An 11,982-nucleotide genomic window follows, 5' to 3' on the forward strand; every position below is an offset into this window, starting at 1 on the left:
GAGAATATTTGGTGGGTGGGGGTGGGAAGGTTTTCCAATAAAAACAATTCCTTCTTCTTCTTCTTCTCTGCCTTCATAACTCGCTCTCTTCTTCCCTGCACAGAAAGAAAACATTAAAATGTGGTTGTTTGAGAGAAGAAGTTATCTGGACTTTGGCAGATGCTGTCAGGGATGAACTTGGCCCAGTGTTCTTATGAAGCTTCCTCTGCGGTTTGTTTTATCTGACGTTCGGCTACAAAAGAAGAACTCGGAGGCCGTCAATTTCCCTTCCATTAATGCGGGGTCCGAAAGGGAAGAAAGAGGAGAGGAGAGAAGGGGGTTGGGAATCCACCATTTCCTCTGGCTCTGTGAATGGCTAATAAACTCCAGACAGTAAGGTCTGATTAGGAAATTGTTTAGGAAATTGAAAGGGAAAAGGGAGGAGGAGAGAGAGGAGAAAAGAGACAGGTCTCTTGTGCCGGTTGAGCCAACTTTATATCTGAAAGAGGGGACAAGGAAGGGTTAGTTTGGTTTCACTGTCTGCTGCTCTGTCTAGCTCCTAAGGGGCAGAGAAAGGAGGAGCAGGAAGTGACCTTAGAGGAGAAGAAGGAAGGAAGAGCAATCCAGAGTAGTAATCCGCATAGTGATCTAGAAAAGACAAGAAGAAGCCAAGGCTGGCTATCTATCCGCTCATCACAGGCACACGTGCTTCAGAGTACTCGTTATATAGGCTGCGACGGTGTTTCACCATCTGTTACTAGACTGCCCAACCTTTTCTCACCAGTTACATGACCTCTGTGCCACAATCAGAAATACAGTAAATTGAATCTGGTGCACAAGCAGTCATAGCTGGGTGGGCTAGCGAAAGTGTTCTGCATTTACAGCAGAGCCTGGCTTCTTAGCACATTTAGGTTTCAGACGACTATTCCTTTCTGCGTCTTTTATGTACAGAAACTACACCAATAATAAAAGAGAGGCAGTGTGGCACAGCGCTTAGAAACGCTAAGCTGGGAATTGGTGGCTTCAGGTTCTAAAATTCACAGGCCAAATTCCTGTTGCATAGTTGCGCCTGCAGAAGGCAAAGGGCGTAACTTGCAGCAGCTTCTCCCTCACAGTTCACAGGTTTCCATTTGAGTTTCTGGAAAGAGAAGACCTACTTTTAAGGACGTTGTTAATATATTCACTCCAGGCAGGTGCATACAGCATGAGCCTCTCTCCCTGAGAATAGCCGCCCTTCCTGAATTTGGCCCCTGCCGAGGGATGAAACATTTCAGTTTACTTCACTGATTTGCTAAAATGTGTCAATCACATAATTTGGTTTAAGAAGTCAGAGGACAAGAGAAAGTGAAAGCAAACTGACTTCCCTCCACCGCCATCGTGCCAAAGTCAGTTGCACTATCATGAATTGATTGAGACGAACCATCACGAACCACCAGGTTTGTGCCCATCTCTAGTCGGGGGTTCAATTTCCTGCTTTTGCCTCCTTGATAGGAGCTGGAGTCAAAGATCTATAGGATCCCTTCTGCCTCTACAGTTCTAAGAGGATGGTGAAGATGACGACGATGACTAACTTAAGGATGCAATCATACCTGGAAATAGATTGCCATTTGGACCGCTTGTGGAGTGGCCCAGTGCAATCCGTTTCCTGGCGATCATACGACATACGGGGAGTTGCGTTCCAGTCTGATCGCTGATCTATGCCTCAGCCGGATCTTTTCAGCTCTGATCACACCCTTACACCCCTACCTCCCTGAAAGCTTAAAAAAGGCAGACAATATTGATACTCCTTATCCTGCCGATAGAACAGGTAGATCCAGGGGGACCATAATCATGCCCCAAGACTACTGTGCAAATTTGTGAGAAAACTGGAACTGCGACTTCTGGATTCATCACTCAGCCTCATGAGTGGTATTCCTTGGCGTTTCTCAAGGAATACAATCAGGGCCAACACGGCAGATGCCGTTCCGTCCAGTTATTCACGAAGGAGGAAGCTTCACTCCGCTTTCTAGCCTGATGGATCACGAGTGCAAACATCTGAGAAACAAATTAGTAGCAGCTATATTTCTTTTTGAAAAGTGTTATTAAAATGTAATTGCCTTTAAAACGTAGATGAATGAAATAACTGACGAGGACGGCTTATATTTACGGCTTTTGCTCTTTTGCCTTGTTGTACGATGTCCCCCCTGGGCCTGGCCTGTGGCCACCCCAATTCCTGGCTGGACGCCTGCGTCAAAGGCTTGCTGTGTTCAAGGAGCTGAGCCTGGAAAGACAACAGAATTATGTTATGTACGCCCAGTCCTCCACTTTAATAGAGAACGCTACTAGCGAATGCCATTGGCAGCTTATGTCGTGTTATGTCTCGCTGTGCGGTTCCAGCAGGGGCTTTAACCGTGAGTTTCGTACCCTATTAAATCAAGACTTTGCTCACCAACAACCGCAACATTCCTTTGCAATCATTTTGGACAAAAAAATCCCCCCTGGGGGGTTTGTTTGGTTGTTTTTTTTAGTCTGGCCATTGCTTCTCCTCTTACGGGCTTTTTAAACTGCCTTTTCTCATGTGGGTCTCTCGGTCCAGTGTTCTTTGGGAATTTTGAAGACATTCGGACCCAGAACGTATGCAAGGAATAATCTCGAATCTTACCCTAGAACCCAAGTACAGTCAATTATCCTTCGTGCAACATTGGGGGGGGGGTTTGACTCCCCCCCCCCCAAATTATAACTTCCAGCATCTCACAGCTAATGGATCCTGCTAGCTTGGAGTTTTCTGGCAGTTGTAATAACAAAACAAAACAAAGAGAGAGAGAGAGTAACTTTTCGAAGTTCTGATGGTGCAGACGTCCTACCCATTCAGTTTCCCCAGCTGGGCACCCTTCAGATGAGTGGGAATACAGTTCCCATGATCCTCAGCCTGGGACTGATAGCCCAAGGCCGTGGGAAAGTTCCCTGGCAAGGCTGGTTTTATTGGTGGGCCTCGTCTGTCTCTTGGCAGGACGGAGCACTTGAAAGTCCTCTGTAACGTTGGGGAAGAAAGCTTCGGGAATTCTTCCCTCTCCACCTACACTTACTTCATCTCCTGCCCACCCACCTTCCCTCTTCTCTCTGACCCTAGCTGTCATCTTGACCGTATATCTGGGAGAAGGAATGGATTTCCCAAGGAGCGTTATATTTTTTGCAAGCTATCTCTGCCATAACAAAAATGGTCAGAGGGTGGTTTGCTCCCAGATGGGCCAGGAAGAGCCATTAGCTTTCCAAGAAGACCCGAGGGTAACAAAGCCTGCCAAAACTCTCACAAATAGGTGTCCCTCAAGGGGTGAAAGAGGTCAGTTAGTTAGTGCTTTTCCTCACCTCACTGTTCTTGCATTCCTGGGTGCGCTGCTCTGTGATTGGCCAAGGAAAGGTAAACACGGGCTTACTTGGGCAAGTCTGACAGCGGAGGCATGGATCTCTGAGCAACGTATGTTGCAGGGAGGAAAGAGTGCGAGTCACAAATGCACATTCTCATTAATTTGGGCTCGTTCGACAGCAAGACCAGACATACTGAAAAGTTGCCTGAGAGTGAAAGAGTTTGTAAATCTTGATGGGAGAGAAAGACCATTTGGGGGGGGGGGGAGAATGGGATGCCACCCTTGGGAAGTCCTAGAGGATTCTGGGAACCAGAGTCCAAAGACTCAGGTGGTGATCATCTCAACCTGACTTTGCCTGGAATACTTTTGGGCTAAGCACAGCAGGAGTCATTTCTTGCCCCCTTTTTAATACTCTCCTTAATTGCGTTCTTTCCGTTTCTTGGCCCTCCAGACCTTAAAAGCTGACGCACAACCGGCGAACCACTTGTTCTCCGGCTGTAGAAAGAGGCCATTTGGTCAAAAGCCACAAAAAGGGAGGCCGTGGACGAGCCTGGGGAAACTTTCCACCCATTAAAACCCATTCCTGGAACGTCTGCAGCCGCTCAATCAAAAAGCAAAGCGTGCTGATTATGCACCACCCCCTAGCGATTAACACGCTCTCTGGATGGTTTTCAGTTGAATTAGGTAGGCTACACATTATCCACTCAACCACAGTACTCGATTTGCCGACCTCGGAAGGATGGAAGGCTGAGCCAACCTTGAGCCGGCTACCTGGGATTGAACCTCGGGGTCGTGAGTAGAGTTTTGGCTGCAGTACTGCAGTTTAACCACGGCATCACGAGGCTCATGACGAGGCCATGAAGACGTTTCTGCTACCTGGGGTCTAAAAAGAAGGTGAAGATGACACTACACTTCACATACTACACCATCTGGAAATAGTGGACAACATAGACAATATAGGCGATAAACCAGTACCGATGCATGTAGCAAGTGATTTGAAGTTGTTAGGATATGAAGTAGTCTGAGTGTGTTTTCCCCTCTTCTTTTGTTTCAATATCTACTTGTATTTTGGGCTGCTTAGGATTCTTGCCTCCTTCTCTCTCTGAGGTTAATTCTGTGTTTTCTTCCTCTGAACTAGAGAAAGGTAGGTTCACATGGCTTCTCCATAAGGACGGAGCAAACGTGCTCCCAACACTTTAAGGGGTTTCCATAACTAAGTTTAGGACTCTTTCTCTTGCACAATCGCTGAATGGATTTCCTTGAACATTTGCTCTAAGTTTCCAGTTTTTTATCCAATTCTGTGTTTGGAATAGTTACCCCGGTGTAACAGTGACAGGTTAGACAACAGCTCACATGATACTGCTCGCATAAACACCAAATCCGTTTACAATCGGAAAAGAGGAAAATGCCTTATAATGAATCATGTCATTGGTACATTAAGCTCAGGAATGACAGCGTAGGCTGGCAGTGGCTGCCCCAGATTTCCAACAAGAATTTTCCGAGCCCAGACAGGAATGGCTGTGTCTAAAAGCGGGGACCCTCTCCCTGCAAAACACTGCCGATTTTGAGGACCCCCAGGGTGGAAAAAATTGGTGCATAGACTCCATGATTTACAAGTCTACCCCCCGTTGCAGAACTTAAATCGCAGAAAGATTCTAAGCCTTCCAAAGGAACCATCAGAGGCAGAAGAGGGGAAGGAATCCAATCCCCTTGTAAGTTTATTTAAAATGCTTCTTCTGGGTACACGCCAGTCTTCCAAGCCAAGAAAATATTTCATTATCTCTAATTTAGCCCAAGCAACGGATGTCCGTGTGACCGCAACGCTCCCGGAGAGGTGGCGAGGGGTGCCAGTCAACATCCAGTAGGAACACGGAGGCCTGCAAGAGGCCACTTCTGCCAATTAAGCCGGAATATCTGGTTTTTAAAGACATCATAAAAAGGGCGATATGCGTCTTTGTAAAGGCAGAGCCGCTATTAGCCGAGAGACCGGACGGCTGGAAGAAAGATCCGTGGCTCCACCGTTTCCTGGGGGCCCGTCGGCTTGCGCTGAAAGAACAAAAAAGTGGGAAAGTATCCCCTAAGCCCCCTAAATCTTTCCGGCAGGAAGTCGACACATCTGTCCGTTTTGAAGGGGATGAAACGGGAAGGCAGGAAGATTCCCCACGTCCGAAATCCCCTTAATTTCCCTCGGATCTCCTCGGGTTCAGCAGCTGGCTTTCTGAAAGCACTTATGTAAGGTCCTTCCCAGACGCAAAGGTTTGGGTAAGGTCTGAAACTTCACAGAGCTCCAAAGGGATTTGGGAGGGAAGGGGCTTAATATCTCATTCATCTGAGAGCTGCTGGATAGCTCCCTGGTTTAGGCATGTGGTTGGGGAGCCCAAGGTCGGGGGTTCGATTCCCCACTGGGCCTCTTTGACAGGCACTGGGCGGGAATGATCCATCGGGTCCCTTTCAGCTCTGCCGTTCTCCGACTGTTATGATTCGAAAAGCAGGCCGGCAAAAAAGATCCTAATGGGAGGTGGATTTTTAATGTCACCAAAACCATAGCAACCTGTTCATCGTTTATTCCTAATTGGGTTGGATCCAACTTGATTTAGTGGCATTCATGGTGCCAACCTTGGTTCCTCAATTATTGTACTGGAACTACCAGATTTTTGACTGACATCCCCATGATATTCTCTCTCTCTCTACACACACACACACACACACACAGAGAGAGAGAGAGAGAGAGAGAGAGAGAGAGATGTTCATGCACTTTTTTTAACCTTCCTGAATCCCTTGGTTTATTTTTAACCATGGTTTGTTTGGGGAGTGGGGCTAGATGTTCAATGTTACAGTGTTGACAGCTTAGCGCTATGGCACTTTCTACACCCTTCAGCACAAACACGTGATGAGTCCAGGACGCAACTGCCAGCCCATGCAGCACAAGGAAACAAAACACAGACCCTGGTTGGCAACCACAGATGTCTGCTGCATAGTGACAAGCGCAAGGACCAGGCCGAAGCAACATAGCATTTTAAGTGAGGACGTGACTCCTGGTAAATCGTATGATCTTCCATCGCCATGTGTGAGAAGAGGATAAATATTCAATTGTGAAGAGCTCTGTTTTAACTGGCGTTGACAATTTTGCAAACCACCTTGATCCCCTGTTCCAAGAGAAAGGCGGAATATCAAATAAACCAGTAGCCAGTACTCTGTTCATGTCAACGTAATGTAAAGTTACGCCAACGGCAACAGGCCAGGCGCCATGCCAGGCAGCAAGGAATTTTGCTCTGTAGTTGTGGCATTTATTTTATCTATTTAATTTATATATTATCATATGTACGCCACCTTTCTTCTGATGAGGGGCCTCGAGGCAGCTCGCAATGTTCAAACAAGTAGAGTTAAAAGCACAATAAACTACTGTATGCATTCAAAAGGAACTAAGCCCTAATAATAACTAAAGACACATCAAATGGTCACAAACATTTAAAACTTTAAAAACAACCCGTTGCTCGTCCCTGCCATGACTGACCGAGCAATGCCTTGGCAGAAGCACAACGAACACGGACACAACCCCGCATTGTCTGCACACACAGAGAGATGTGCCAAGGGATTTTGGCAAATAAACCAAGAGGCATTCAAAGGGCTCTGCCAACATGTTATTTCTCCAGAAGTGCATTTTTTTAAAAAAAATCACAACCAGCCTTAGAAAATGGGAATTGGGTAGGGGAAGATATGGACACAGTGACAGATTTTATTTTTGGGGGGAGGGGCTCCATGATCACTGCAGATGGGGACAGCAGCCACGAAATCAAAAGACGCCTGCTTCTTGGGAGGAAAGCGATGACAAATCTAGACAGCACCTTAAAAAGCAGAGATCTCACCTTGCTGACAAAGGTCCGCCTAGCCAAAGCTATGATTTTTCCAGTAGCGATGCATGGAAGTGAGAGCTGGACCATAAAGAAGGCTGACTGCCGAAGAATTGATGCTTTTGAATTGTGGTGCTGGGGGAGGCTCTTGAGAGTCCCCTGGGCTGCAAGGAGATCAAACCTATCCATTCTGAAGGAAATCAACCCTGAGTGCTCACTGGAAGGACAGATCCTGAAGCTGAGGCTCCAATCCTTTGGCCATCTCATGAGAAGAGAAGACTCCCTGGAAAAGACCTTGATGTTGGGAAAGAGTGAAGGCAAGAGGAGAAGGGGACGACAGAGGATGAGATGGTTGGAAGTGTCATCGAAGCAACCAACATGAATTTGACATAACTCTGAGAGGCAATGGAAGACAGGAGGGCCTGGCGTGCTCTGGTCCATGGGGTCACCAAGAGTCAGACACAACTTAACGACTAAACAACAACAACAATCAGGGATCCAGACTCCCGCAAAAGCCTTCTCTTTGCAAGGCTGCTCCTGAGCATCTCATGGTGGGCATAGGTGGTGGCATCCTGCTTCTACCCATCAGAAGACCTCCCCGACAAGGCAATCGGTGGGGACGGAACTAGGATTCCTTCTTCCTCTGTGATTTCTGCGGGGAAATATCGAGAAAAGGAGCCCGCCTGCCCTACACACCAGGGATCATGGGTGTAAAAGAGCACATGAGAGGGTTTTTGAACACGACGGGAGGCCCTGGAATTCCTTCGGCTGCGTGATGAAGTTATAAAACGCTTCTCGCCGGATCACATGGACTCTCCACAGACACACACACACAAGCATGAGAAAGAAGAATGTCTCTTTCAGGATGTAGTTAAACCTCAACCCTTTCCCCTCAGGGAGAAGAAAGTGGGGCACAGCTATTAAAAAAAGAAAAAAACAAACTTCAGAGTTTTTAAATTCTGTGCGGGAGCTTCTTCTTCTTCCCCCGCCCTCCCTGCAGTTTTAATGGCCGAGAATGGGAAGATGACTAGCAAAAGTCAAGGGTTCGTCTTATACATGTTCTGTCTTAAAAGAATAAGGAGCTCATCTTGCTCTTTAAGGGGTCCGAAGACAGGCAGTGTGGTCTTGGGGTTAGACACCGGCAGGATCATAAGATTAAAATCTATCTGAATTCAGGCGATGCCTTTGATATGGGAATCTGGGAGACCTTAAGGGCTCTCATCAAGAGACAACTGACCCATATTGATTGGGAGAAAATACAACCTGGATGGATTCTGGCTTCAGACCTCTTTAATTCTGAGCCTTATTTAATCTTCTGTAGGCGAGTCTCGTTCTCAAGGCACCGGTCAAAAATTATGGAGATCCCGTGATCCTGCAATCCGGCCATCCGTGCTGTAATCGAGGGCTCTAAATCATTTGTGGCCAAGCAAAGTTTTACAGAAGAATACGTATTCCAAGAGCAAATTAAATATCTGAGGTTTAACACGACTAGCATTATTTTACAGCTTCCCTTCTTATAACGGTCCCAATATGGAGTAAAAGGATGTCAGTGGGCGTGACACATGGATGTTGATCCTCCATCTGCATCGAAAACCAACGAGGCTTCTCAGGGAGGACCACTGTATTCTAGCCTTCTTCCTGAAATGCTAGCTTTCTAGGAGCGGGGAATTGGGGGGGAAATTTAATTTTTGCATAGAAGGGCTTGTGTGAAGACATGGTCCGCTTAAGAAGTATGGTAGATAAGCCTTGTTTTGCAGAAGGAGTGGGAAAACCTGTCGCCCTCTAGACATTGGCCAGCTCCAATCATCCCACCCCCAGCATGGCCAGTGATCAGGTGCAAGGGGAGTTGTAGTCCTGCAGTATCTGGAAAACAGCTTTCCCCAAATTGTGTTTTGCCCCACAAAGTGCAAACTTGGTGTGGGGAGGCGCCATTGTCAGGCTAATATTTCAACAGGCAGAGGATCGAACTCTTGCTGAGAGTGGCAGGGCTGGGAAACATTCCTTTAATGGACTACAACACCCATAACCAATCAGCTAGTGATGCTAAGGTTACACGGGGTTAAGGCCTGTGTGTGTCTCTGGCAAGCAGCCCAATCCTGCTTCTTAAGACCTTATTGTGCAGTACCTCAGATTTTGGGCATGGCCTGTCCTTTTTTCTGTCTTCATGGAAGTCGAAGACCCAGCACGTTGCAAAAACCCCCGACCAAATGTTCCCTCAAGGCTGGCCCATAATTCCATTGTTCTAGAGAGGGATGATTAAATTTGGGGAGTTTGGGATGACAGATCTCACAGTACTCCATTCTGAGAGTTGTCCTTGGCAGACATTTTACAGGCACCCCAATGAGGCTCGCCTGGAAGCTGGGCCTACACTGGAAAGCTGCAAGGCCTAGCTAAGGCCTAGCTCTCCCCCAGCTTCCTTTCTGAACAGGAAGCTAGGTGGAACTAGGCCCCAGATCTTTCCAGTTCAGGTCTTTCTCCCAGGCGAGCCGCATTTTGGTGTCTCTTAAGGTGCCTGTCTGTCTGTTAGAATTCCCAGAATGAAGAAATATGGGATCTGTAGTCCAATTTAAAAAAATCCCTTAGATCAATTTCTAGATCAATCTCATGGCATCTATTTAATAGACTCGCAAAACACATAAGGCCTTCCAGTAACAGGGGTAGGAAACACTTCCCATTAAATCCCTTCTTATTGAATGTTTGTCGAGAGGAATAAAGTAGAATAACAATTTTTACAAGCAAGTTGATCTTTCAGGAATGCAACTGGGGAGCTGAGTTTACCTTACCCCATGCAATCTTGCCGCAGGGCGCTTCTGTATTGCGGCCTTGTCATCCTCCCTCTCCCCCATCATTATACATTAGCTTCGTTGTAAAAATAAACTGAAACCACAGAAAATAAGCGCCGGGAATCACAGGGACAGATGCTCAGCTAAGAGCAGTGGAAAGAGGAATAGGAGAGTCTGTAGAAGCAAAGGAGCCCAGTGTAGGTTCAGCGACTGGAAAGAAGGAAACCAGGATTTAAACCCTACCCACAGTTCAAACTCAACCGGATAGAGGTTTGCGACAAAGTCTAACCCAGCTGAACCTCCTTTCTCAAGGCTGGCAAGAACTGGGAGACGGCGATATGGAAAAAAGCAAAACAAAACAGGGATCCTCCTCCCTCCTTTAGCAGGAGGATAGGAGTTGTAGTCAGGCACATCTGGAGAGTGGATGAGGTTGGGACGGTGGGTGTAGAGAAGAGGGCTACATTGCTAAGGACGTTTCACCAGATCGGAGAGGACCTGCTTGGAATCGTCTTGGAAGTCTCCCGAATATGGTTCCTTGAGAGGCAGTAGTTGCAAAAGGAGGCACAAACAAGTGATCAGAGATCTCCCCGTGGTCCACCCCAGTCTTTGCAGAGGGTCTCCCCATGCTTAGGCTTACAAAAAGGTGATAACAATTGATCACAACGGAAAGGACGGAGCGAGCAGGGCTCCGGATTCAGAGACCGCCAGCCCAGCCCTCTGGTGCATGAAAGGTGTTGCTTGAGTGGCTTAAACATCCGCACTGGGGAAAATGAGTTTGCCATTCATCTACATGATATGGGGATAGTGATGAAGGGGTACTTCAAACGTGTGCAGTTTTCAAATCCTGGTGTCTTGAGATAGCCCAGCCCGTGGAAAACGATGACAGCAGATATCATGTCCACAGACATCAAAGTTCCTTTTTCGTAGCAAATTCTGGGCATGGGGTGGCCTCTCCTGTGACCTCCCCAAGCTTATTTTCCACACTCTTCTTCGTGGGGGGGGGGGGGCGGGGGCGGGAAATGTTCCACACCCACATTCTAGGTTATGGATGCTTCCAGGAAGAGTAATTCTCATTTTAAACAGAGGGGAATCTGTTGTTAGCACACACAAAAATACAGTAAGATATGCACACTGTATTCATGGGTTATTGATTCCAAGCCCCGCCAACATGGATGCTGAAAAATGTGAATTAATAGCAAAAGTTATTTAGTGAAAGCCATACATTGTATGGCCTCTGGCTCCCCCTAGTGTCCAGTTCTGGTAACTTCATTTTTAGAAATCTATACTTCTAGGCTTGCACTTTTAATATTTTTATAAGTAAATAGTGGATACTGATCCCATGGATAAGAGGATCCTACTGTATAATTCCCCCCCCCCAAAAAAATAAGGAGTGGACATCCACCCAGTGCCTTTCCTCCCCACCTCCCTTATTCTTTCTTCCTTTTCTCTGCCCCCCTCCTCACTTCCTTTGGGGGCAGTTTAGGTCATCTCTGCACTCCCCAAAGCATCCCAGGGAAAGAAAAAAGATACCCCATACCTGCTAAGTTCTCCACCTGGTGTACACCATAATGGTTTTCCTGAAAGGTTTTTAAAAGGTATCGGGTGCACACTATTTGGGTTCATTTCCCCAAAGGAACTTGGAACAGACTCAATAAATAAGTCCTGCCTTTGAGGTTGCAAACATACCATTTTTGGTCTACAGCTCCCAGAATCCTCCAGCCAGAGATTCTGAGTGTGTCAGAGAGAAAGAGAGAGAGAGAGAGAGAGAGAGAGAGAGAGAGAAATGTTCCCAGACTCTGCTTTTACTGTTGCACCTACTTTGACTGATACGAGCATCCGATTTATAAAACAAACAAACTGGTTTTGCAAACAGCTTTCTCTGTCCCAAGACCCTCCCTCCACTGAGGTCGAATATCTTGAAATTGACATGTAACTTACATTTTCTTCAAACTAGACATGATCACGTGATCGAAAGCAGAGTTTGCACAAGTTGCTAGTCCTGGTTGAGGAAATTCTCCGTAGTGA

The sequence above is a fragment of the Pogona vitticeps genome, chromosome 9 (genome assembly GCF_051106095.1).
Source record: "Pogona vitticeps strain Pit_001003342236 chromosome 9, PviZW2.1, whole genome shotgun sequence".
NCBI classification, from domain to species: Eukaryota; Metazoa; Chordata; class Lepidosauria; order Squamata; family Agamidae; genus Pogona; species Pogona vitticeps.